The 27,977-nt window shown below is 36.8% G+C and overlaps 1 pseudogene; it reads left to right on the forward strand.

Annotated features, from left to right (window-relative positions):
- Positions 1-5,113: 5,113 nt before the first annotated feature.
- Positions 5,114-27,977, forward strand: part of LOC125357907 — a 29,508-nt pseudogene continuing 6,644 nt past the window's right edge.

The raw sequence follows: 27,977 nt of genomic DNA on the forward strand, positions 1-27,977 counted from the left end.
ATCTGACTATAAACGTCCGGAGTGTAATCTAACTGGGTCTGGGTGTCATTGTAATCACCTTCCCCAGTGAGCTCTGCAAATGAAGCAGGAACATTATTTGTCTTGTTGGCCTCTGCTGCGGCCTGACACTGTTCCACAAATTCAGACTTCCACAATAAGTAATCTCCTCCACTAAGATAATCCCTAGCCAACTGTTTCCAATCATTTGGGCATAAAGTTTTAGTAGCCAAGGTTTCAAGAATGACTTGAGTAAATGGTGCTGTAGGGCTGTATTGAGTACAAGCGTTCTTTATATCTCTTATTTGTTTAAATGGCAAAGGCTGATGAACTCTTTTGTTATCTTCATCCCACCTTACAGGGAATAAATGAAAACCAGAAATGTCTTCCCCTCTTTGAGCAGCCTGCACCAAGGAGAGTTGCAGGGTGCTACACTTAGGGGTGAGATTAGAACTTGTCTCAAAGGGGAGTTCACCATTAGGAGGGCCAGGCGCCTTTAACAGCACAGGCTGAGATGGTACTGGCTGTGAGACAATAACAGGCGGAGGGGGTGGTGGGAAAGGATCAAAGTCTTCCAGGATTGTGGGCAGGGGCCCACAAGTCTCTACCTTTATAGGAGTTTGTTGTTTTGGATGAAGCTGTGACAATAGGGCTATAATTGATTCCAACATATTCTAACATGGGTCAATCTATCTTTAGTAGGCTCATTGCATAATTTTTCCTCAGTGTCTGAGCCATCTGAGTCTTCCTTAATATCTAGCCCAGTGGGTTCAGATCTTATTAATTTTCTCAGCTCTTCCTGGGCATCTACATAAGCTCCAGGGGCTGGGCGACGCTCAACAGGTCCCTGTTTAGTTTCTCTGATCGACTGATTGAATCTAATCCATTCATTTCTAGGATCCAAACAATCTCGGACCAGATTCCAGAGAGTAATAGCTTCCACTGGGGTTTTCTCAGGGCTGTTTGTGTCATAATGTTCCTGAATTTTTTTTCCGATTTTCTGCAAAGTTTCTAAGTTAATGGTTCCTTCCTCCGGGAACCAGGGGCATGCTTCCTCAATAAAGTGAAATAAACATTTAACTGACTTTGGCCAACTTTCACTCCTCGGGCATGAAGCATCCCTTTGAGGGCCTGCACGTATAGCATGCGGTTGTTACCCTGTCCCATAATTTCTTACTCCCGATGATACTCTCTCTCTCCCGCTCTCCTTCCCAAGTGTTTGGACGTCCTTACCTGAGCAGGGTCCTCTGCCGTCATCCCAGGTGTTCAGGTCCCTGTTCGGGCGCCACTCTGCCGGAGCCAACAGGAAGCAAAAAGGGAATCCTGACTGGGGGGGGGGGGGGGGTGAGGGTTAAGGAAAAGGAAAAATACAAGACAAGAGAAAAAAGGCAAGAGACAAAGATAGGGTCTGGGAGGTCTGCAGCTCAAGATTGTAACTCAAGACTGCAGCCACGTTTATTCTGAACTTCTAGCTTATATGCAGTTTAGGAACCAGAGAATAGCATAGGGTTGCTAAAACTCAAGAACAGAAGCGTTGAAGTTCTCAACATCCATGGCAGTAAAGACAGGATGAGGTTGGTTAACATAGGGGACTCCAGTGGGCATAGTAAAGCAATTCCAGGTAGGGGCTGAGTTACTAGTAGACAAATGTCCTTGCACTTAGCATATCCTCATGATAACAACACAGCCAGAGGTCAGAATGAGATCAGCTGCAGGCTTGGCTCCCAACAAACAACTATGGGCAGATGATCATAAAAAATGATATTCTATGAAATGAACTCCAGAATGGAAAAAAGAGACACTCTTTAGTTGATATTGTTGCTATTTTTGTTCTCTTTTCCTTTTGGACTGCTTGTTACTTAATTTTTATTTGGGAAGGTAAGGGAAGGTACATATAAGGCAGAACAAGGATGATCAAATACAACAGTGATGATACTCACCACACACTATGTAGAAAATGAAGGATGTCTTATGGGTAGGGACAGGAGGGAAAATTTGGAGACAGCAAAGGAAGGTGAAATATTGTCCAAGAATAACTGTACTGATTAAACCTGATTCATGTGACTGTAACCCCTCCATATATCAACTACACAAAAGCAAATTTAAAAAGGGAAATATAAGAATAAACCAATAAGCCTCATGTTAAAAGTATGAAATTTGAAAAAGTACTAAAGAGAGGTAAAGAAGCAGAAAAAAATTACAAAGGTAATATCAGAAACATACAGTTTTATGCAAACCATCATATTAATGTGAAAACTCAATAAGGATATTCGAAAAGGGGTATTTATTTCAGATTTAATTTGAATAGACTCTATCATTATAGTCACACAGTCAGAATTTGATGAGGGAAGATGGACCATTAAGTGTGACATGAAGCAAACAGTTGACTACAATGCTTAAATTTCCTGCAATAATGTGAGTTAGAAGAGAAATTAGGGAAGCCTATTGCTTCTCAATCTGGTGGTGGATTATAAATTCCCATGACAGCTGAGATGCTGGGAAAGAAGAAAATGTGGTCATGGAGTCTAAAGTTTGACCTCTGAAAATAGATTCTAATGTAGTATTCTAACTACTTTCTCTACAGTTGTTCTAGAAATCACCATATACTATTTACTTATCACAATTTACTCAAGATTAATATTACCAGTTTCAGTAAAATATAAAATTTTGCTTCAGTTTATTCTTATTCTCTCACCCTTTTTTATGCTGTAATTAGGTGCATTATATATTCAACTTTATAAAACAAAAATAAGGTATTATAATTATTTTATACAATTGATTTTCAAATTAGGTTAGTAACAACAACAAAAGAACTGTCAGGCACCTGTGTTTTGGATCCAGCCAGGTAAGTCATTAACAAAACTCCACTTCTTCAAACAAATTGAGCATGATGCTACAAGTCTGTAATCTCACCTGTGAGGGAGGCACTAGGTATGAAGATTTCCATCTGACTCTAGACTACCTAAAAATCATGAGACTCTATCTCAAGCCAAAAGGGATGACAGTTAGGTCATCCTTTGTTGTTCTTATTCTTGAAGACAAGCCAATCTACCTGGGTTGAGATGGAATCTCAAAGCTGTTTTTATTTGCATTTCCTTTATGGCCAGATACCTGATAAACTTTGTCATGCTTATTGGCCATTTTTACTTGTGGGAAATCTGTATCTAGCTCCTTTTCCCATTTATGAAATTAAGGTTAATTCTTTAGGGGTTCAGTTTCTTGAGCTCTCATGTTAGATATTAGGCACCATCAGATGTATAGTTGGTAAAGATCTACCAGTATATTGGCTGTCCTGTCCTTCACTGTGTAGAAACCTTTTAGCTTAATGAAGTCCCATTTATCACTTATCTACAATTTCAAATGTCTCCTGGAGTTGCATTCAAAAAATTTCTTCCTTTGCTATTAAGTGTTCTAGTGTTTCCCATTTCTATTCTTATAATACTTTCATGGTTTCAAAGATTACATTGAAATCTTTGATCCATTGTGAATTGATATTAGTACAATTGATATTCAATTTCAGCTTTCTATGTAGGAATGTTGTGTTTTCCCAAGGCTATTTGTTGAAAAGAGTGCCATTTTTGAACATATCAGGTAGTCTGTTGCATAGGTCATCTGGACAATTTTTGCCAGCTTTTGCTAATGTTTTGTGTAGTAGTGGATTTTAGATACAGATATAGAATTCTGATGCCCCAGCATTGCTCTTTTGATCAGAATTGTTTTTAGCAATTCAGGGTCTTTGGTGATATAATTTTAGGGAATTGTTTTCTCTATCTCTATCTCTATCTCTGACATTGAGATTTTGATGGATATTACATTGAATTTGTTGATTGTCTTTGGCATTATTGCCATTTTCACAATAATAATTTTCTCAAACCATGAGGATAGGATGTCTTTGTACTTCCTTGTGTCTTCTTTAATTTCTCTCTTCAAAGTTTTATTGTTTTCATTGTTGAGATCTTTTACTTCCTTGGTGAGTTTTATTCCTACGTAATTTATTTTTTATTGCAAATGTAGTTATTTCCCTCTCTATCTGCCTATTGTTAGTATATCAAAAATTAGTCGATTTTATAGATTGATTTTTATCTTCTGCTACTTTGCCAAAGTTATTATCAGATCTAGAAGCATGTGAGTGGAATCTCTGTCCTTCTTTAGATATAGGATCATATCATCTGCAGGCTGGAATAGTTTGGCTTCTTTCCCCTTTTTATCTTTCTTTTGCCTCTGTAGCAGGCTGCTGAAAGCCCAGGATCTGTTTTTAAGTTAGTTTATTTTTTCTTTCTCTGCTATTAGAAGACTAAGATTCAATAATTTTTGAACTTTATTTCTATTAGACTTTGTCAGCTTACATTTTGCCTAATGACATCCCATAAGCTGGATTTCTCCATTTAAGCCCTGGACCTGTTAGTTGAAAGAGATACTAATTTCTTGTCAGTAATCCACCATCTTACTTTCTTCTTACTGAACATTGCTATTGGCTGTCATCTGAGCTCAGTATATGGTGTTCCCTTTATTTCACTGTATTTTGAACCTTTATTATGTAATTGTTTTCTGGAAATAATGTTTCTATTTTTCAATAATTCTTACATTTCTATGCTGAGTTTTTCTCAGCACTTACTTTTGTGGTTGGGGCTTTTAGTTGTGTGAAAGATTATTCTCACTGGAATGGGTGTTAGTGGATAGATCTGTTTCATGCCACTGTTTTGTTGATATATATCAGCTTTAAAACTTCTCCAGTTCAAAACTCAGTGAAATATTTACATAGAGTAGGATGCCACTGGTGGCTCTAACTATCCATTCTGTTCCACTAAATGTGATGGGAGCTGGGTTTTGTAGTACCATATGAATTAGAACTAAGCTATTAAGAGTAGAGGTGGGAAGGCAAGAGATATGAAAAGGAAGATAGTAAGATAAGGAATCGGACATGGTAGATGCCAGCACCTAATATGCTCAGTTTAGGAATATAGTGCCCTTGAGAGAAGTAGTAATGTCAGGGGTATGACTTAATTAGGAAAGCTAAGAGATGAGGGGGCTGGTGGCAGCCTGGGTGGCATCACACACAGCCTCAGCCTGGATGACTGGCAGAGCCTGTGCAGTCCTGGTCTGGAGAGGATTCAAGATGACCAATGAAGAACCTCTTCCCAAAGAGTTCTAGTTAGTAAAACAGACTTTAACGTTAGGAGTTAATCCTAACATGGAAACAATATGAAGCATATGTCCGGGTTTTGGACTGCAAGTACACAGATCTTAATGTAACTGATTTAAGGGAGTCTGAAGAAAAACGAAAGCAGCAACAGCAGGAGTCTGCATGAAGAGAAAACATCATTGCAACACAACTAGAAACCAAGGAACAAGAGATGTAAGAGTGTACTACTTAAATTCAGTACCTCAAGCAGGTGCAGCAGCTAAGTGTTGCCCAACTGAAATCAACACTGATAGACCCAATGATCAACTTATTTTTCCTCAAAATGAAAGGCGAACTGGGGGGGGGGGGGCTGGGGATATAGCCTAGTGGCAAGAGTGCCTGCCTCGGATACACGAGGCCCTAGGTTCGATTCCCCAGCACCACATATACAGAAAACGGCCAGAAGCGGCGCCGTGGCTCAAGTGGCGGAGTGCTAGCGTTGAGCGGGAAGAAGCCAGGGACAGTGCTCAGGCCCAGAGTCCAAGGCCCAGGACTGGCCAAAAAAAAATGAAAGGCAAAGTGGAAAGACTAAAGAAGAAGTGGATCAACCTCAAATTGAACTAAGTGCCTGGAAGTGTATGCCTGATGGGTAAACAAATCATACTCCCCAGTCATACTTCCTGGAGAGTCCCACTGTGAGAAAGCCACAGCCAAGAGAAATGAGGGAGGGGCAAACATGTTGTAGAAAACATGTACTCACTACCTAACGTATATAACTGCAACCCTCTGTACATCACCTTGACATTAAAATGTTTTAAATAAAATAAATAAATAAAAGTTTTCTTAATCTATTTGTCTATTGAATGGCACCCGGACTGGTTCCATACCTTAACTAGGTGAATAGTACTGCAATAAGCGTGATTGTAAACAGGTTTATAATGTCTTGGGTAAATGTCTAGGAGTAGAATTTCTGGATCATAGAGTCGTTCTATGTTTAATTTTTTGAGGAGCTGTCCACACTGCTTTCCAGTACCCATCAATAGTGTATTATGTTTTCCTTTTGTCCACATCCATGCCGGTAGATATTGAGGAAGGAAAAGAGCAGTCAATTAAGAGTATTAGAAATATATTTGACCGAATTATAGCAGAAAATTTCATAAACCGTCAAAAATAAAATTCCATCCAGATACCTAAAGCCTTTAGAACACATAACAGACCAGATCAGAAAACAATCTCTTCATGGCCATATTGTGATTTAAATTGGTTCAGTAGAAAACAAAAGGAGGATACTTAAAGCTGTAAAAGAGAGAAGATGGATTACCTGTCATGGAAAACCAATTCGAATAACTGCAGATTTCCCAGCTGAAAACTGAAAAGCAAGGAAGGGATAGCCAAGCACTGAACACTAACAACCACCAACGAAGAATATTGTTCCCAGCCAAATTTTATTCATAACTGTAGGGCCAATAAAAACTTTAGAGAAATAAAAACTAAAATATTTTATCACCACCAAATTATCATTAGAGAAGAAATTCCAAGATGTCCTACATACAAAAACCCACTTGAACTAATAATGGACAAATAAAACAGGTTCTGCTGTTTTATTTACTTAGCCTCGGGCCTTGTACCCACAAACCAATTAGTTACTTCCTCTCATGGACACGTCTTTGACTCTCCCCTCCCCCCCACCAGTCACTACCCACTGGAACTCACTTCACTAGTACAAGCAGATGATCCTCATGTAAAGAATATTATAACCACATTCAGTTATGCTTATCAGACCAACTGAGTCAGGGCAGATTAGTGACTGGATTGTAGGATGTGTTATACAAATATTTGGTAGCCCTTTTCTCTGCTTGCACAAAGCTTTGGAGTGAGTCAAGAAATAATCATAAATGTCAGCACTATCCACTTTTTTGTTCTCTTTCATATAGCTGCTGTTTTCTTGGGTACAACATACTTTCTGGAGTTGAACTGTTCCACTGTTATGCTGGCATAGAGGCTATTGACAGGAGGTGAAAAGAAAAATTAAAGACAAATGAAAAAACCAACAAAATAAAACCAAATGGCCTAGATCTGTAATCTCTTGCTGTAGTTGTAGATGTAACCACTCTCATGACTTTGGCTCCTGTAGCACTCAGGCTACAAAAGAGGCAAAATTTGAGTAATGTGTTCTAGTTTTGACTTTTTTCCCTTAAGAGTTGTACAGTTAATTTCCAACATGTTGTCTTGTAAGTATCACTGTTGCATTGATTCACCTTTTATCCTTTGCCTCATCATTTTGATGTGATGTTCCCTTCCTTTCCTTAATTCAGATACACACACACACACACACACACACACACAATATGGACTAAACCAAAGGGAAGAAAAATGCAAGAAGAAAGAAAAAAATCGCATAGTACATTAGAATAATGAAAAAACACACTTGTTTGCACATCGTGAAGTTCATTCTGCTTAGCATCTTCTTATGTGATGATATGCATATAGTCATTGAGCTATTGTGACTCTTTTGTAGGTTTCCTAGATATATACTAATTATTACCAATGAAGGAAATTATAGTCTAATATAGTCTATTTCTTTAGGTCTGGGTCACTTCACTAGTATTAGTTTTTTTCTAGTCTTACAGTTTTCTTACAAATGGAAGCATAGATTTCCACTGTGTATATATACCACATTTTCTTGATTCATTCATCTACTGAGGGGAATCTGGGTTGGTTCCATATTTTTTCTATTGTAAATAATGCTGCAATGAACATGGTTGTGCTAATAGCTTTATTATGGCCTTATTTGTGATGCATTGAGTAAATACTCAGAAGTGGGGCTGCTGGTTCATAGGGAGCTTTATGTTTAGCCCTTTGAGGAACCTCCATTCTGCTTTCCATGGTGATTGATCAAGTTCACAGTCCCACCAACAGTTTAGTAGAGTTCCCTTCTGTCCACACCTCCACCAGAATCAGTTGCTATTAGATTTCTTGATAATGAGCATTCTAACCAGGGTGAGGTGGAATCTCAATATTGTGTTTTTATTTGTATTTTGTTTGTAGCCAAAGATGTTGAGCATGAGATGTTTGGTATTGATGTTCTTCCAGCCCTGTGGTGGACTCAGCCTAAACACTAACTTTCCAAAGCCTTATTAGCAAACTAATAGGCCAAAGGGGGCACACCTCCATTAAGGAATTTTCTGTGTTTGACGGCCAAAAGAAACCAATTGATCATGAGACATTCATCCCCTGATAAGAGAGGTCGTTGGAAGATTTATTTACACAGTTACATGGGGAGGTGGTTTTTCTGTGTGTGTGGAGTTTTATGGTTAAGATAGTTAACTCAACATAAACAAGCAGTTAGAAGATAAATGGAGCCTTGCCTTGACCAGTCTAATCCTATAATGTATTGGCAGATGTAACCATGTTTAGATAAGTCTTATCTTATGATGTGTATCTTTCTGTTTGAACTTTACTCGACCCTATTCCTACAACAGTATATAAGTCTAGGCCCTACTAAAATAAAGTGTGCATTGGTTCATTCGCCTTTGCATCCCCCATGTCCTGATTTTCGTCGTTTCAGTTCCCGGGTCCAGCCCCCTCTAGATGGGCACCCTGATACAACCCTATTCTTCCTGCTAAGGATTGTTTTTGTTGTTTGGCGTCGTTTATTATTCCTTATGAATTTTTGGAATGCTTCCTCTATTTCATTAAAGAAGGGTGTTGGGATATTGGTGGGTATTGTATTGAATTTGTAGATAGCCTTTGGCAATATCACCATTTTCACGATGTTAATCCTCCCAGTTCAGGAGCATGGGAGGTTTTTACACTTGCGTAGTTCTGCTTTATTTTTTTTAAGTTTCATCATAATTTCTTTGGCTAATTCTGAGGCATTTTTTGAAGCTATTTCAAAAGGAGGTACTTTCCTGAATTCAGCCCCACTCTTCTCACTGTTGGCATAATCTTGGATAAGCTCAAGTAACTTGGGAGTAGAGTCTATAGGGTTCTTTAAATACAGGATCATGTCATTTGCAAGTAGAGAGAGTATTACTTCATCTTTCCCAATTTGGGTGCCCTTTATATTTTCCTCTTGCTTTACTAATTTTTCTAGGAATTCTACTACTACATTGAAGAGGAGGAGAATGTCTCATTCCTGATGTTAGAGGAAATGGCTTCAAGTTTTTGCCATTAAGTGTAATTCTAGCTGTAGGTTTGTCATACACAACTTTTATTATATTCAGGAATGTTCCATGGATTCCTACTTTATCTGGAGCTTTCATTGTAGATGGGTGTTGGATCTTGTCAATTGCTTTTTTTCTGCCTCTAGGAAAATGATCATGTGGTTCTTGTCCTTGCTCCTATTGATGTGATGGATTATAATAATTGAATTGTGTATATTGAACCACCACTAGAATGAATCCTGTTTGATTACAGTGAATATTTTTTGATAAATAGTTCAAGTTGATTGGCCAGAATTTTGTTCAGAAGTTTTTCATCAATGTTACCAAAGAAATGGGTGTATAGTTTTCTTTTTGGATGAGTCCATGTCTGGTTTTGAGATGAAGGTTATGCTGTCTTCAGAGAATGAGTTTGGTGTGAAAATTCGCTTTCAATTTCATTTAAGAGTTTGAGGAGTATTGGGGTGAGTTCTGCTTTGTGGGCTTTATAGAATTTTGCTGTGAATCTGTCTGGACCTGGGCTTTTCTTGGATGGGAGATCTCTTATTGCCGTTTCTATGTAATTACTGGTTATGGGTGTATTTATTTCATTTAAATATTCTTGGTTTAATTTGGGTATATCAATGTTTTCTAGAAATCCATCCATTTCTTCCAGATTTTCAAATGTATTATCCTAAAGGTTTGATAAGTATTCCCTTACAGTGTTCTGAATCTTGGTTGTTTCTTTAATTATGTTTCCATTCATATCTCTTATTTTGTTTACTTGGGTATATTCGCTTCTTGCTTTTGGTAAGATTTGATAATGGTCTGTTAATTTTTTTTTTTGAAGAATCAGCTCTTTATTTTGTTGATTCTTTCTATGCTTTTTTTTGGGTACTCTCATTCATTTAAATCTAATTATTTGTTTCCATCTACTAGCTTGGGGTCTGGCTTGTTGCTCTTTTTCAAGGAACTAAGGTGAATCATTAAATTGTTGGAGTGAGATTTCTCCAATTGGTTGATATATGTTCAGAGCTACAAATTTCCTCTGAGTACTGCCTTTGCGATGTCCCAGAAGAGCTGATATTTTGTGTGCTCATGTTGGTTAAATATCACAAATGTTTGAATTTCCATTCTGATCTCTTCACTGGCAATTCAACAATGTGTCATTCATTCTCCCTGAGTTATAGATTTTCTATGGTGGCTTTTGGTGTTGAGCTCTAATTTTATTGCATTGTGGTCTGAGAGAATAATTTCAATATCTCTTAATTTTCACAGATTTTCATTGTGCCCTAATCTTCCACAGTGTTGCTGGGTGGAATATTCTGTAGATAGATGTCTGTTAAGTATAGTTGATATATGCAAGTATTTAGCTCTGAGGTCTCTCTATTGAGGTTTTTGCTGTGTTGGTCTATCCAGAAGCTTTTTGTATCTTGATGGGCTTGTCCTTTTAAATATTTGGGAAGGTCTCTGCTCGGATTTTGTTAAACAGATTTCCTATTCCATTAGCTGCCATCTCTAGGCTCTCCTCAATACCTATTTGTCTTAAGCTATGCTTTCTGACTGTATCTTGAAGCTCTTGAAATGTTTTCATGTGGTTTTTGCATTTTTTTTCAGTAATTTTTTTCTTCTTTTTCCATGAAGTCTAAGACTATCCTCAATTCTGGAGATTCAATCTTCTGCGTCATCTAACTTGCTATCTAAACTTTCTACCTTGTTTTTATTTTAAAAAAATCCATTCTAGTGGGTGGTCACCTTTTATGGCAGCCATCTCTGTAGTGAAGTGTTCCTTTACATCTTGTATGGACTTGTTTAATTATTTGGTTTGGTTCTGTGTAGTCTCTCTCAAATCCATTACCTGAGTGTATATACTTTTATGAGACTCCACTTTCTTCTGTTAGAATTCATTGTGTTTTCTGTTTGTGGATTCAACAAATTCCTCTACTGTTATTTGGTTAGGTTTTTCACTCACATATTAATCTTTGGTTAGCTTCATGTTTCTCATGCATAGCTATATGAGGGCTTTCAATCTTTAACTTATCATGTTTACTGGTAGTGTGTGTATAGCATTTTGAGGACTATTCTCTAGGTTTTTCATTGACTACTTTTTATTGTAACTGGGAGTTGAGATTCTCTGACTTGTATTACTCAATTTTAATACATGAACCAAGAAAGGCCAGAGCCCTATAGTGGCACAACTGTTAGAAATTCACAGTCATAGATGGGTATTTTCCATGTCTCCTTTTTTCAATATAAAAACAGATCCAATATCACCAAAGAACAATTTTAAGACAACAACCAACACCAAGCTCTATAATTGCATTCATGTTAGAGGTTCCCATGTATGTGTGCTTTTCTTCTTTAGGGAGGGGTTATTGTGATTCAGGAGTTGGATTATAGGTAGTTGTAACCATTGAACAAATCTGTTGTTTCATTTACATCAATCTGGACTGAAAGTATTAATCAATGAGTCCCTTTGACACAACCAAAATGAATACAGATACAGTCTAACTGAACAACCAACAACTAGGATCAATGGACTACCAAGAAGGAATGAAGCACCATAAATTAAATAGTATAAGTTAAAGTAGGAGGAGAAAGTAAGAGTAGAGTAATGAATGTAATTATGGCAACAGAAGGATGATAATTGAGATCTAAATTCAGAGAAAAGAAAAATAATAATAATAAAATAAAGAAATAAACTTTGAAAGATTATATGAGTATAAAGGAATAATACTAAAATTAAATGTTCTAATCTTGAGAAATAGAGTTTTCAGTAATCAGAGTCTGAATTATTTATGTACACAATGAAGTAGGAGGCCTAGTAAACACTGCTGGCTCTGTATCTAGCAATGAAGTAGAGAAAAAAAGAAAAGTTAAAAAAAAGGGAAAAGGAGAAAAAGTAAACATAATGAAAAAATTAGGAAAAATTCTAAAACATAATTAGAACAAAGATTTCTTCAATTTCTTTTGGTAATTGTGTGACTCCACAGTGTCCACTATCCAGTCTCTTGTTGCCTCTCATTTCCATCAGGTGATCAGATTTCCTGTGGCTGAATTGGTTTCTTAAATCAGTTTGTTTGATCATGCAGAAAAAATGTTCTTCCTTATAGATTAGGGCCTTTATGACCCTCCTCTGAGAATAGTTTGTCCATAGGGTGGTCTGCTTTGCATGTCATACAGGAGGGATGTGGGTGTTTTCTGTAGCTTGGATTTTCTTCTAGTGTGTTTGAGTGTGCGTAGGGTTGTGGCCTGTCTGGAATCAGTGGCTTTTTTCAGATGTGCTATCTGCTGAGACACTGATTTGGCCCAGCGTGGAGCTGTTCTCCAGATTTATGGCCTAACCAGTTTTTGTTTTTGTTTTAAACTCCTGCAGCTGGATGCTGCAATTCTGAAGAGGGTCATGGCCACCTCTGTCTGTGTTTTCTTAAGGAAGAAAGCAGTCCTGCCCTGGGAAGAGTCCATCCCATCTGGGTGGGGCGACCTACCCTTGGGCAGAGCTGATATTCATTGCTCAAATTCCATTGCACTTTTGAAAAAAAAATGGCCCTGTGGTCACTACATCTCAAGGCCGAGTTACCTGCTAACTGCTCTGGCAGGGTCTGTGCCAGTAGGAAAGATGACATTCTTCTTCTGTGGTTGGGGAAGGGCTACCTTCCAAATGCTATTCCGTGATCAGGAGTGAAAATGACTTTTGTGAGGTACTCAAGAATACCAAGGGTTTTAAGGACCAACAATGATCTGCATCTCTCTGTGGCCAACAATCTGAAGTTTTCTGCTCCTAGTCACCCTTTTTGCACTCAAGGTGAATGGAAAGCCTCACACACTCTGCCTCTACCACCCTTATCCTTTTTTTCTGCTACTGAGGCAGCTGCCACCACCATTGCTGCTACCATTGTGTGCTCAAATCTGTCTTCTTAAGCAGGCTGCCTGAATACTTTTTCTCTGGCTAAAATCACTATAAGGATTACGGCTCACTTGGTGTGCCTTTATAGCAGCAGACTTTTCACCAGAAGACTAAAACTGGCTCCTTTTTTTTTTTGCAAGTATTATTAGCTCTCTTTTTTTTTTTTCAAATTTTTATTATCAAACTGATGTACAGAGAGGTTACAGGTTCATACGTTAGGCATTGGATACATTTCTTGGACTGTTTGTTACCTTGTCCCTTCCCCGCTCCCCCTCCCCTTTTCCCTTTCCCCCCTGAGGTGTTCAGTTCACTTACACCAGTTTTGCAAGTATTGCTTTTGTAGTTGTTTGTCTTTTTTTACCCTGTGTCTGTCAAATTTGGTATTCCCTTTCAATTTCCTACTTCCACTACCAGTATATACGGTTTCCAATATACTCAGATAAGATTACAGAGATAGTGTAGGTACAACCACAGGAAGGTGATACAAGCACATCATCAATAATAGAAGCTACAGATACACATGGGACATTGAAAGTAGTTACAACTGTGATATAACAATTGTTTCCATAACATGGAGTTCATTTCACTTAGCATCATCTTAGGTGTTCATAAGGGTATAGCTATTGGGCCTTGTGATGCTCTGCTATGACTTGCCTAAACCTGTACTAATTATTCCCAATAAGGGACACCATAGAGTCCATGTTTCTTTGGGTCTGGCTCACTTCCACTTAGTATAATTTTTTCCGAGTCCTTCCATTTGCTTACAAATGGGACAATGTCATTCTTTCTTATAGAGGCATAAAATTCCATTGTGTATATGTACCACCTTTTCTTGATCCATTCGTCTACTGAGGGGCATCTGGGTTGGTTCCAGATTCTCTCTATGACAAATTGTGCTACTATGAACATTGTTGTGCTGGTGGCATTACTGTGATTTTGTTTGTGGTCTTTTGGATAGATACCCAAAAGTGGGGCTGCTGGGTCATAGGGGAGTTCTATATTTAGCCTTCTGAGGAATCTCCATACTGCTTGCCAGAGTGGCTGAACCTAAAACTGGCTTCTTGGAGAGATCTGTTAGCCCCTTGCTGAACCTCTGTCATCTTCCTCCCATCTTGCTTTATTTTTTTTCTTGACCTACCTAATCATTTACCTGGAATTTTTACCCTGAAATGTATGGGTATAGAAATCTTATTTTGGTAGTTTTAATATTTTCTTTTTTCTTTAATCCTGGTGTGCTAGATATCTGGGTGAATATCGTTTAATAGTTGCTCAATTATGTTTGAGTGTACTTTACAATCTTGACTAGTAAATCTTTTTTTTTTTTTTTTTTGGCCAGTCCTGGGCCTTGGACTCGGGGCCTGATCACTGTCCCTGGCTTCTTCCCACTCAAGGCTAGCACTCTGCCACTTGAGCCACAGCGCAGCTTCTGGCCGTTTTCTGTATATGTGGTGCTGGGGAATTGAACCTAGGGCCTCGTGTATCCGAGGCAGGCACTCTTGCCCCTAGGCTATATCCCCAGCCACTAACTAGTAAATCTTTTAAGCATCCATATTTCTGATATTCTGGGAAGATATCTTTATATCAATCCAGATCCACATAGATACTGTCTGACTTTCATGCTTGCATGAAGTCTTCCATATGTGCATACTTAAACAATCCTCTATTATATGTGGTCACTTATTTTTTCTCATGATTATTTCATATATCTGATGTACATACTAAATCTACAGGTATTTTTACTTGTGTTAGCCAATATTTCAACATAAGAATAATTGTAATAGTTCACTTCTTGTTTTTATTTTCAAAACATGATTGTTATTTAAGACAAATCCCTAAGGAATGAGACTTCTTCTTTTTCTCCCTTGACCTCCGATTTTAGCTAGTCACTTCTGAACACAAAGATGTTGCTTCCCACTTCTATACTGATAAAACTGTCAGTTTGAATGAGTTGGTTCTGATATAATAAAGTAGCACAAAATAGCTCATAAAGCAAAAGATTTTATTTTTCTTTGCTTCGGAGGCTAGACATATGAGGTCATGGGAGTCAGTGTGGTTCGGGTCTAGTTGGAACTCTTATACAGGTTGAGGTATGTATTCTTGCAGGCATAAAGTAGAGTGTCTTCTACAAAGGCATTAATTTCATTGGTTTACTGTCTTAGACTCCACTTCCTAATACTCTCTTATTGGGAATTAGGATTTCAGCATAAGAATTATAGAAGGGCTGAAGCATTTAGACTTTAGTCATTAATAGCCAAGAGTATAAAACAGTTGTTTCTCACCATTTTGTCTTGCTTTAGTGAATTTTTTTGAGACAAAATTGCCAGTCATTATTTTCCCATTGAAGAAGTTAAATTCTTGTTGTTTTAACTCACCCACTAATCAAATAATTCTTCTCTCTTGAGATACAAAATCATTCAGATCCTTAAAATTTCCCTATGTAGCAATATGACAAACATTTGCCTAGTTAACTGTGACTAATCCTAAATATATATCATAGTCAAAGGACTATAATGTATACATATATGTATATGTATACCCAAGAGTTATGTCCATTATATATTATAAAATATAAGAATATAGTAACATATAAAATAAAATATAAGAATATAGTAACATCATGGATGAGTCTGGAGGGTATTATGCTAAGGAGATCACTATGTTGAGACAGATGGAAGGAAGAAGGAATGAGAGACAAAAACTGTTGGTACCAATAAAAGGATACAATTAATTTACAATTAATAGCACACAATTCATCATTGTATAGTAGAAAAATGGTTGTAAATTTATGTTAAGTAGATTAAACAACTACACACTGATGTAAAAACAGGAAGACAAACCTATTTTACATGATATAAACATATTCTTGGGATAGCTAACATGGATCATTTTCTTAAGAAGAAGAAAAATAAATTGGTTAGTATAAAATATATTGAAAAACATTAGCGATCTTACTTTAACATTTAACAAAATGCATTTAAGTTTGATTTCTTACTAACTGAAAAGAAAAATAAAAAGGTAACTGTTCAATATGGCAAATCCTTTTCTGAGTGCTACACTAATTTTATGTTTATCATTGTTTTACACTAAAACAGGTAGTGAATAGCCTAAGAAATGGACTTGTAAATTGTCAATTGTGCTTGTAAATCTAAATACAAACGTCCTAAATGAAACTATATATCTAACAAAGTTATGATATTCTTATATAATCCATTAAGGTTAAGTAAATTTTATGATAAATGAAAAATATACTTCCATTGGATTTCTGTTGGATTCCAAGGCTGGTATTCCCATGTTTCCTGTCTAGGTAGGAAATATTAGTAAAGATTCAATTTTTTGAAAGGAATTGCATAAATCTCTAACACATTAAGTATTTCCTACTTATCTTGGAACTTTAGCAAATGCATTTGCTGTTTGTTTGGTAGGGCAGAGAAGAGTTGAGGGAGTTGAGATAAAGTTAACAATAGTTTGATTTTCTGGACTTGATCCATTTTTCCTGGTCACAAGCCAGCAAACCTTTAATGACAAGAAATCACCATGGGACATATCTGTTCTCCTATGGTTCTAACCTTAGTCCTAAATTGAATGGAGAAATGGTAAAAGGGTGAAATCAAATGCTTGCATTAATCATCATTTATTATAGTAACACCTAATGCCTTACATGCACATATATCTGGTACACTTTTCTTATAGGAGTACTTAATTTGAAAGAAAGAAAAATTGTTCCCATTTTCTAAAATATCTGCAGGTAATTGAATCAGGTATTTTTATTTTATTTTAAGTCACCCACATTCTTGATGCATTTTCTTGAAATTTACTGTTTGGAAAAAGACAAATATTTAGACAGAGCATAAGATGTGTGCAAAAGTTGTTATATTTAACCATTAAAGTTTCTACAAATTCATTTGAATCATTTATAAAATATTTACATCCATGCGCTCTCACACACACAATCCAATTATAAATAGTATAATTATGTAGTATAGTCATGTCTTAAGTTTTATTAGAGAATATATACTATATGTCATGAGGCCTTTACATTATGAATTATGATTTTAAAAGAGTGAATCCATAGATAGAAATAATATTTGTTATTGTTATAGGAAAGTCTTGTTAGCAATAGTCCCATTTAGAAAAAGTAATTATCAATGAAAAATACACTTTCAGGGGCTGGGGATATAGCCTAGTGGCAAGAGTGCCTGCCTCGGATACACGAGGCCCTAGGTTCGATTCCCCAGCACCACATATACAAAAAACGGCCAGAAGCGGCGCTGTGGCTCAAGTGGCGGAGTGCTAACCTTGAGCGGGAAGAAGCCAGGGACAGTGCTCAGGCCCGGAGTCCAAGGCCCAGGAATGGCCAAAAAAAAAAAAAAGAAAAAGAAAAATACACTTTCAACTTTATTCCTCTTAGATAAATTAGGTAGGATATCATTCTAACAATTGAGCACAACTCATTTCAAGTATCATCATCACATTACGGTTGGAACTTCTGGAATTACAGGAGGTAGAAAGCCTAACTCTGTTAGTGAGTCTATGACAACATATCAACAACTCATGTAAGTTTTAGTATTTCTGCTCATTTAGGTAGCTCTCTGTAAATCAATTATTTTTCTGTAACTTCTATTACTTCCAGTTGTGTGAATGAGACTAAATATGTCTTTACATTTCAGTTCTAAATGTTCTCACATGAGCTCACTTTTTTCTGAATGTCAGTAAATTCATGCTTACTGAAGATTCGGTCACTATTACCACTGAGTATGATTAGGTTTTTTGGTATGGTAGTGCCACAGTGAATGTGCCACACAAAGGTGCAGTTGGTTGTGTGTCTGTGATTGTTACATGTTTGTACAATCATGTCATCATTAATTTTAACCTATATCTTTCTACTATCAAAATGTCAACTTTTTCACTTGTTGGCCCCATCATCACTGGATAATTTTCCAAACTGAGATTCTGTGATATATGGATAGTACACTACCTGAAGTGCTACTGTAAGATTTTTCTTTTAAAATATATACTACCCTTTGTCATGTGTATATATAATCAAATCAAAGAAATATACACATATTTATTTATAACTTCTTTGAGAACAATTTTATACTAGCAACTTTTATAACTCTTGGCATACAGTGTATAAGAGGCAACAAAATATTTCATGCAGAAACTACAGAGTTACATATAACAATCCAATTATATTCTATTTTTTATATCCTTTGAACACAGCAAAATTTAGCATTCTCCTTATACTTGCATAGTTACATATATATGTAGGTGTGCAGTTAAATGTTATATAATTTTATATGCACACAGATACATGCATAGTATCATTTGTAAATATGATTTGGGTAGAAAATTTTTGTTAATAAGATATTATTTGACAAAATGTCTTTTTTTGCCAGTCATAGGGCTTGAACTCAGGGCCTGAGCACTGTCCCTGACTTCTTTTTGCTCAAGGCTAGAATTCTACCAATTGAGCCACAATTCCACTTCCAGCTTTTTCCATATATGTGGTGCTGAGGAATTTCCCCAGGGTTTCATGTATGCTAGGCAAGCACTCTGCCACTTGACCACATTCCCAGCTAAAAACTACTTATTTTTTATTCTTTAGTGGTGTTTTTGTTCTTCTAATTAAAATCATTGGTGGATAATTAAAATATTAAAGGAATTTGCATGTCATTACTAGAAGAAATTAAACAGATTCTTCTGGATTCTACACTTTCAGAGGTCACAGTTTTATGTACAAGCGTCAGTAACTAAGCAAACTGGTGTGGAAAATAGCCAAAATTTAATTCTCAGATGTAGTTATCTGCATCAAAACCTAAATATTTTACATTTATTAGGAAAATTCAGAGACAATTTATTGATACCTTGTGTTTTGCACAAATCTTGATCTCTCATTTATATTTTTGTCTTTAAAGTTCTATTGTTTGATACTTTAAAAATCTAAAATGCATTTCAAAATTATTTTGTGACAGAATACACCCAGGTAAATTTCTATCAAGTTCCATTAAATCCATTAAATTTGAACAATAATTTACACAATTACTCCGAGTTAAGCAGAACTAGATATTTTGTTTTGGCTTCCCTTAGAAATTATAGGACTGGTTCAGTTTTTTTTTTTTTTTTTTCGGTAAGACACTTTTCAATTAGTTGAAGAAGGTACATATACACTCACAAACAGTAATTCAAACAATCAAGAATTCGGATTATCAACATGTATACACTACTTCATGTATTTATTAGAATGTAATTAGAATGTTGTCTAGTTTACATATAAAAGAAATAATTAGTATCACACTTCCACTTCCACTTTAAGTGTTATCAAATTACATTTCCTCAAACTCCAGTAGAAAGCACTCTCACTATGACTAGGGGCAGGGAACTTAGTGAACAGGACTTGCTATACAAATTTTAATGTTCTCTGCAGTATCTTTAAATGTCTGACATACAGCAGCTGAGGCAGATGGATAAAATGATAGTTAAGCCACATCCTGAGAGATCTGAGGTTCCAGCCAACCACAGGAACAGAAGAGCAAGTCTCCAGGATAAATGAGTGCTAACAAGTGAAAGTTGCAATGTACTGAAAAAATGACATAGGTGCCATATTGCCCTCCACTGAAAGATCATCAAATTTCCTCCCACATTTTTGTCACATTACTTATGTCAGCTACATTAAAGTTTCTACATAAAAATCTAGTCAACTAGTCACTGTTTACATTAGCCCACAAAAGGTATCCAAAACAAATCTTAGAATATCATCTGGTAGCTTTCTGCATTCAAGCCCAAGTCCTAATATGTCACATTCTCTTAAAACATAGAGGATGTTCAGCTGTATCACAGGTATTCCTATAATTAGCCATATTAACAAGATACAAATATTTGGATAAAAAGCAAGTCTTATGTTTGTATACTGTACAGGTAGTTTATAAAGTAAAGTGATTTTTAGCACCATATTTACAGTCATCACAGAAACTCCACTATCTCTTCCAATAAACACAATGCTATTCATGGGCTGTGTGGTAAACAGTAAAACATTTAGCATCAATTACACAAAATTATCTTCAAGAATATGCTGAATAAAAAAATAAATTAAATAAACTAAGGGCCTATCGAGATCCATTCTTCCTTTTGCTCTGACTAAATTGTACGGATGGGATATATTGATATACTGGCAAGAGATGAAAGTACATTAAGTAAATGGGAGGATATCACTTTTAACTAAAATTCTAAATTCAGGTTTATACATATTAAAAAGTAGACAAAGTTCTTTCACATTAATATAAACATGAGAAGTTTGTTCAGATTTAAAGAAGCTTAACATTTATCAATCAAGAGTGTCCAATGAATAATTCAAACTTTAGATACATTGCAAATATCAATTGCAAATGAGAAAATGGAAGCTTCAATGTTTAGGTTGCAGCAAATCACTAATAACTGAAGCAAGTTCAAAAAGCCAAGGCTTTTTTGGACTGTAATGTGTTTCTACTCAGTATATAATAAATTGGTTCAAAAGCTTATCTAGACATTTTAAATAAGAGGAGTTTATAATGAGAAGAGGGGAATATTAGAAATGGTTCAGGACACTAACAAACTATAAGCTTATTAAAAATGCATTTCATTTCATCCTTGATTTACAAAGCAAGTTAACTTAAGCAAAACAATCTCAGTGATGACAAATTTATTTATGTGTTTAAGGTCTTGCACTAAATTTTTACAAGCTGGTGAACACTGACAATTTGTTTCTCCCACAGCACTATAACCACACATTCCCAGACAGTAAAATATAGTTGAACTAAAAATACACATCACCATTTTATCAATTATATAAGACAAATTATCAAGTATCCAAATATTAAGTTACACAGCTCAAAAGGCTCATAAAATATTAGAAATCTGCTCAATTTCATTAGCAGAAACCCACTTTTTTTGCAAGAGAGGCTTGGAAGTGAAAGGGGGAAAAATCACAATTCAAACAAAAAATAAGCTGGTAAACAACTTCTAAGTATGGAAAATAATACAGTATCAAAAATTTTATGATTAAGAATCTTAGCTAAAAACAAAGCATTATACTTTAAAATATTTACTAAATTAAAGAACATACTCTACGTATTCTGCACAAGACAAAGGCACCATTTTACTAAAAATATTCAATAGCTCCTACTCATTCTTTTTTCAGGCCCTCCCTATTAAACTGTGACTCAGAGTGCAAACATTAAATTAACTGTGAGGCTTTTTTTTTTGGTCTGGAGACATTATTAAAGACATGTGCTTCTGTAACAATGAAGACTTTCAAAATGGACGTTTCCCATAACAGCATGAAGACATATAGAAAATCATTAAATAATAACCTTAAGACTTGGTTTAAAAAAAGTATCAATGGTTACACAAACCTGATGTATGAATGTGGGAGATGTAAACATAAAATGAGTAGGCAAAAAGCCACAGAGGCCCTACAATGTTTGAAATGACTGATGGAATGAATAAACCATACAGATCTAGAATCTGAAATTTTGGGGGCTATTGGTTCTTTGCGGTTTTGTTTTGGAGGAAGGTAATTTTTTTACTTCTGCATACATTTTAGATATGAGGCCTTTGTCCGTTGAATGGCCGGTAAAGATCTCCCAGTCCGTGGGCTTTCTGTTTATCTTGCGAGCTATGTCCTTTGATGTGCAGAAGCTCTACACTTTGAGGCAGTCCCATTTGTCCAACCTTTCTTTGATTTGTAGCCTTTCTGAGTCTTTGTTAAGGAAGTTCCGTCCTGCGCTAAGGAGCCCAAGTGATTCTCCTACTCCTTCCTTTAGTGTTTTCAGGGTGTCTGTTTTGATTTCGAGATCTTTAATCCATTTGGAATTGAATTTGGTGCAGGGTGATATATAAGGATCTAGTTTTAGTTTGTTGCATGTGTTGAGACAGTTTTGCCAGGACCATTTGTTAAAGAGGCTATCTTTCTTCCAAACTATTGTTTTAGCTCCTTTATCAAAGATTAAGTAGGCGTAGTTCTGTGGGTTTATTTCAGGGTCTTCAATTCTGTTCCATTGGTCTTCAGGCCTGTTCCAGTGCCAATACCAAGCTGTTTCTATTACTATAGCTTTATAATACAGCTTGAAGTTGGGTATTGTAATTCCTCCAGCACTGTTCTTTCTGCTTAGGATTGTTTTTGCTATTCTAGGTCTTTTATTGTTCCATATGAATTTCTGGATAGCTTCCTCTATTTCATTAAAAAATGGTGTTGGGATATTAGTGGGTATTGCATTGAATTTGTAGATAGCCTTTGGCAATATTGCCATTTTGATTATATTAATCCTCCCAATCCAGGAGCATGGGAGGTTTTTCCACTTCCTTAGTTCTGACTTAATTTCATTTTTATAGCTTTTACAGTTCTCATCAAAGAGGTCTTTCACTTCTTTGGTTAAGGTTATTCCTACGTATTTTATGTATTGGGGGGCTATTGCAAAAGGAGTTGCTTTCCTGATTTCAGCCTTGGTCTTCGAGTCATTAGCATAGAGAAAGGCCGTTGATGTTTGAGGGCTTATTTTATATCCTGCAACTTTACGAAAGTTTTGGATCAGCTCTAGTAGCTTGGGCGTAGAGTCTATGGGATTCTTTAGGTATAGGATCATGTCATCTGTGAAGAGAGAAAGTTTAATTGCATCTTTTCCTATTTTGATCCCCTTTATATTTTCCTCTTGCCTAATTGCTCTGGCTAGGAATTCTAGTACTATGTTGAAGAGCAAGGGAGAGAGTGGACATCCCTGCCTTGTTCCTGATTTTAAAGGGAGTGGCTTTAGTTTTTCACCATTTAGAGTTATGCTTGCTGTTGGTTTGTCATAAACTGCCTTGATTATATTAAGGAATGTTCCCTGCAATCCCAGTTTTTCCAGGGCTTTTAGCATAAATGGGTGCTGGATTTTATCGAACACTTTTTCTGCTTCCAGAGATAAAACCATGTGGTTCTTTACCATGCTCCGGTTGATGTGGTGGATTACATTAATTGACTTGCGTGTATGAGAACCACTTTGCATCCCTGGGATGAATCCAGTTTGATCGTGGTGTATGATTTTTTTGATGACTTGTTGAAGTCAATTGGCCAGAATTTGGTTGAGAATTTTTGCGTCTATGTTGATCAGGGAAATCTGTCTATAGTCCTCTTTCCGTGTTGAGTCCCTGCCTGGTTTTGGGATGAGGGTTATACTGCCTTCATAGAATACGTGTGGTAGTGAACTTTCTCTTTTAATTTCATAGAAGAGTTTGAGAAATATTGGTGTGATTTCTGTTTTGAAGGCCTTGTAGAATTCTGCAGTGAAACCGTCTGGACCTGGGCTTTTCTTGGATGGGAGATCATTTATTGCCGTTTCTATTTCAGTACTGGATATAGGTCTGTTTAGAAGGTTTAAATCTTCCTGTTTAAGTTTAGCGATATGAATTTTCCTAGGAAATCATCCAATTCTTCCAAGTTCTCGAATTTGTTGGCATAAACGTTTGCAAAATAGTCCCTTATTATTTTCTGAATTTCGGTTACTTCTGTGGTGATATTACCTGTTTCATCTCTTATCTTGTTTATTTGAATGTGCTTCCTTAGTTTTTTGGTCAGGTTTGCCAGGGGTCTGTCTATCTTGTTGATTTTTTCAAAGAATCAACACTTTCTTTTGTTTATTCTTTCGATGGTATTTTTCATCTCTAATTGATTTAATTCTGATTTGATTTTAATTATTTGCTTCTATCTAATGACTTGGGGTTTGGCTTGTTGTTCTCTTTCAAGGAAATTAAGGTGCTTCCTTCAAGTATTGAGTTGCTGTTTCTCCAGTTTGTTGGTGAATGCACTCAGAGATATAAATTTTCCTCTGAATACTGCCTTTGTTGTGTCCCAAAGGAGGTGGTACTTTGTGTCCTCATCTTGGTTGAATTCCATAAACATTTGAATTTCCGTTTTAATTTCTTCAATGACCCACTAATGGTTCAGCAGTGTGTTCTTTAGTCTCCATGAACTGTAGGCTTTTCTATGGTGGCTGTTTGAGTTGAGCTGTAATTTTATTCCATTGTGGTCTGAGAGAATTCAGGGAATGGTTTTGATACTTCTAAATTTGTACAGATTTTCTTTGTGCCCTAAGATGTGATCTATTTTGGAGAATGTTCCATGTTCTGCAGGGAAGAATGTGTATTCTGTTGTTGCTGGGTAGAATATTCTGTAGATGTCGGTTAAGTCTAGTTGGTCTATGCAATTATTTAGTTCTATGGTTTCTTTGTTCAGTTTTTGGCGTGTTGATCTTTCCAGAGGTGATAGTGGAGTGTTAGAGTCCCCAACTATCAATGTGTTTGGGTCTATGATAGTTTTTAGAGTCTGTAGTGTTTTTTTTTATGAAGTTGGGTGCTCCTGCATTTGGTGTGTAGATATTTAGAATGGTTATATCTTCCTGTAGGAGAGATCCCTTTATTAGTGTGTAGTAACCTTCTTTGTCTCTTCTTACCTTTTTTAATTTGAAGTCAATTTTGTCTGATACTAGGATTGCAACTCCAGCCTGCTTATGGGGGCCATTTGCTTGATAGATTAGATTCCAGTCTTTCACTTTTAGAAGATGTTTACTTTTGCTTGATAGATGTGGCTCTTGGAGGCAGCAGAAAGATGGATCTTGATTTTAGATCCAACTTATGATCCTATGTCATTTGATTGGAGAATTAAGTCCATTAATGTTGAGAGTTAGGATTGGGAGATGATCGTTTGTAACCTTCATTATCACTATCTTGTTAACAGCTGTGTCTTCCTGTTTCTTGATCTGATGTTAACTATTCAGGGTTCATTTCTCTGTCTGTATTGGGATCTTGATTATTTTCCCTGTATAGTACATTTTTGAGGATTTTCTGTAGCTGGTTTTGTGGAGATATATTGTTTCAGTTTTTCCTTACTATAGAAGACTTTTATTTGATCTTCAGCTATGAATGAGAGTTTGGATGGGGACAGAATTCTTGGCAGGTAGTTATGTTTATTTAGTGTTTGGTATCCTTCATTCCAGGTTCTCCTTGCTTTCATGGTCTCTGCTGAGAAGTCTGGGGTAATTCTGATTACTTTTCCTTTATGTGTGCTTATTTTCTTCTCCTTAACCGCTTTAAGGATTCTTTCCTTTTACTCTACTGATCCTTTTTTTATCACAATGTGTAGGTGGGATGTCCTATTCTTGTCTGGTTGGTTTGGAGTTCTAAATGCTTCTTGTATCTGTACATGTCTTTCCTTCTGTATATTTGGGAAGTTATCAGCTAATATTCTGTTAAATAGGTTGCCTATCCCATTATCTTCTTTCTTCAAGTTTTCCTTAATACCTATTATCCTTAAATTAGGATTCCTGATATTGTCTTGAATCTCCTGTAGCAATCTGTTTTGTTGATTGGACTGGATTTGTATTGATTTTTGATCTTTCTCCATAGAATGTAGGGAATCTTCAGCTCCTGAGATTCGATCCTCTGCTTCAGTTAGTCAGGACTGTAGGCTAGCTACTTGATTTTGAATCTCTTTTCCTTCCAACAGTTCTTTCCTGATGATTTCCATGTCATCTCTTAGGTCTTTCATGGACTTCTTTACTTCATTAATTTGGGTTTGAGTGCTGTCTCTCAAATCCTTTACCTGCGTAGCTAACTTTTCATTTGACTCTTGAAGTTCATTTATCTTTCTATTGAGGCCATGAAATTCTCCATTAATTTTTGCTTTGTCTTCTCACGCTGTAGAATAATTGACTGAACACATTCAAACTTTTCATTTATCATGTTTATCAGTAGACTTTGTAGAGCATTTTGGGGGTTATCTTCTATGTCTTTATTCACTGCTCTATTTCCTGTTCATTTTGAGTGGGAGAAAAGACTCCATTGTTTGCCATCTTTCTTGTGTTTCTTCTGCCCATTTGGATTGGGAATGCCAATCTACAAACACCTGTGAGCACCGTTTAAGACCCAAAGCAACCCTTACCAAGCACTGTTGTGTAAATCTTATAAGTTCACAATAATATACAGATACCTTGTATACATGTCTATAAAATTAGATTTGGTGTTCCTAATGAATACAATTTCAGTATAACAACTGATCCTGGACCCTGTATTCAGTAGTTACTTATTTACTGTTACAACCCTATAAGCAATTCTTCTTCTTATATTAAGTCCTTTTAGAACTGGCTTTCTCTATGAACCCCTTTGATTCACTCTTATTAATCAGGAATACTCTCTATCCAATAACCAGGAATCAATTCAACCTGGAGGTCCAGGCAGTAAGTGAGGAGGGTAAGTAAGAGGTAGTAACGAGAACAGAGTAAAATGTACTGGGGGGTGGGGATGGTGATTTTGGTTTAGTTTCAGTGACATGGAAATGTGGAGAAGAGTAGAATCAGTAGAGAGAACAAGGTTAAAATGATAGATAGACAATGTAGAGTTAGCAGAAAAGAGTGGAGGTGTTATTCATAGGAAAGTAATTTTTAAAGAAAGAGAACGCAAAGAGAGAAATAAAGTAAAAATACCGAAGACAGATGCACAAAACAGAAAAATTATTTTAAAAAGAAAAAAAACAAAAAAACAGAAAAACCAAAAACCAAAACAAACAAAATACTTGATAAAACAAACAGATAAAATGGAAACAAAAATACCAATGATGTTTCATAAGTGAAACAATTTTAAAAGAATTTTTAAAAAAGTTTAAAAAATGTTTGAAAAGTTAAAAAATGGAGTCCTCCTTGTTTGGGTGGTCTTTCCCCAGTCTCTGGTTTCCTTGCGATGGTCTGCAGTCTATTTTCCTGATTGGCTGGTTTGACTTGCTTTCAGTTTGCAGTGGGTGGATCTGTTCTGACCCTTCTCCCCTGTTGGTGTAATCCTGGGTCTTTGTGGTTCGCACAGCTTGCAGGTAGGCCTTGGGTGTCCTCTGTAGATGGGGACATGAGCAGACTCGGAAACTGTGACTCCTCTGTCTGCTGTGTGACCTCGGCCTTTAATGCCTGGCTTTTAATAGGCTGTGGACTCAGCAGGGTGGGGTGCCTCTGGCCTGGTTTACCCAGCTGAAAGTTGCTTGCCTTGAAGAGGTTCCTCCCTCCTGGGCAGGGAGGTCTCCTCGGTGGAGGTGGCTATGGAATGCAGCTCTGTTTCGGGCTGAGAATTGGGCTTCCTCTGTGACAGGACCATTTAACTGTCTCCGAAACTGTTTATTCCCCCCGTCTGGTGTTTCCGTTCTGCCAGTAGCTGCTCGCCGCTTTTGCTTTAAATTTAGAAATTCTGGCTGGCAGGTCAGGACACCTCTGGCTAAGCCGCGGCCCAGGATGCACCTCCTGCCTGGGCAGGGGGCGTTCTCCTGGGCAGAGCTGGCTCTCACTGATCGATCCCTCTTGCCCTTTTCAAAGATGGCTCCTTTGTCCTTGCTTTCCCCAGGCCCGTTTTAGTTCCAGTCTGGTCTGACCCTATGCCAGTGGCAAAGATGGTGCTTTGCTCTGGTGGTGGGGGAAGTGCTACCTTCCAGAAGCTGCTCTGTGGGTATGAGTGAGAATATCTTTCGTGGGGTACTCAAGCTTTCTCTGCGATTTGAGGTCATCCGTGCTCAGCCGCCATCTGGAGTATTTCTCCCTGGTCTCCGCTGTGTGCTTTAGCTGCGCAGAGTGCGGGTCGCTGTGCTGGGTGCTGTGCTGGCGCCGGCACTGGCACGGTGGCGGGACGCCGCCCAGAGTTCAAATCTGTGTTTTCAGACTAGCAAAGATGATTTTTCCATCCTGGCCAGAATCCCTGTACTGTTAGAACTTACTCTGGCTGTCTTTCTAGGAGTAAAAGTTTCTATGGGGTGAGAAAACTGTGATGT

Source organism: Perognathus longimembris, chromosome 10 (genome assembly GCF_023159225.1).
Source record: "Perognathus longimembris pacificus isolate PPM17 chromosome 10, ASM2315922v1, whole genome shotgun sequence".
NCBI lineage: Eukaryota > Metazoa > Chordata > Mammalia > Rodentia > Heteromyidae > Perognathus > Perognathus longimembris.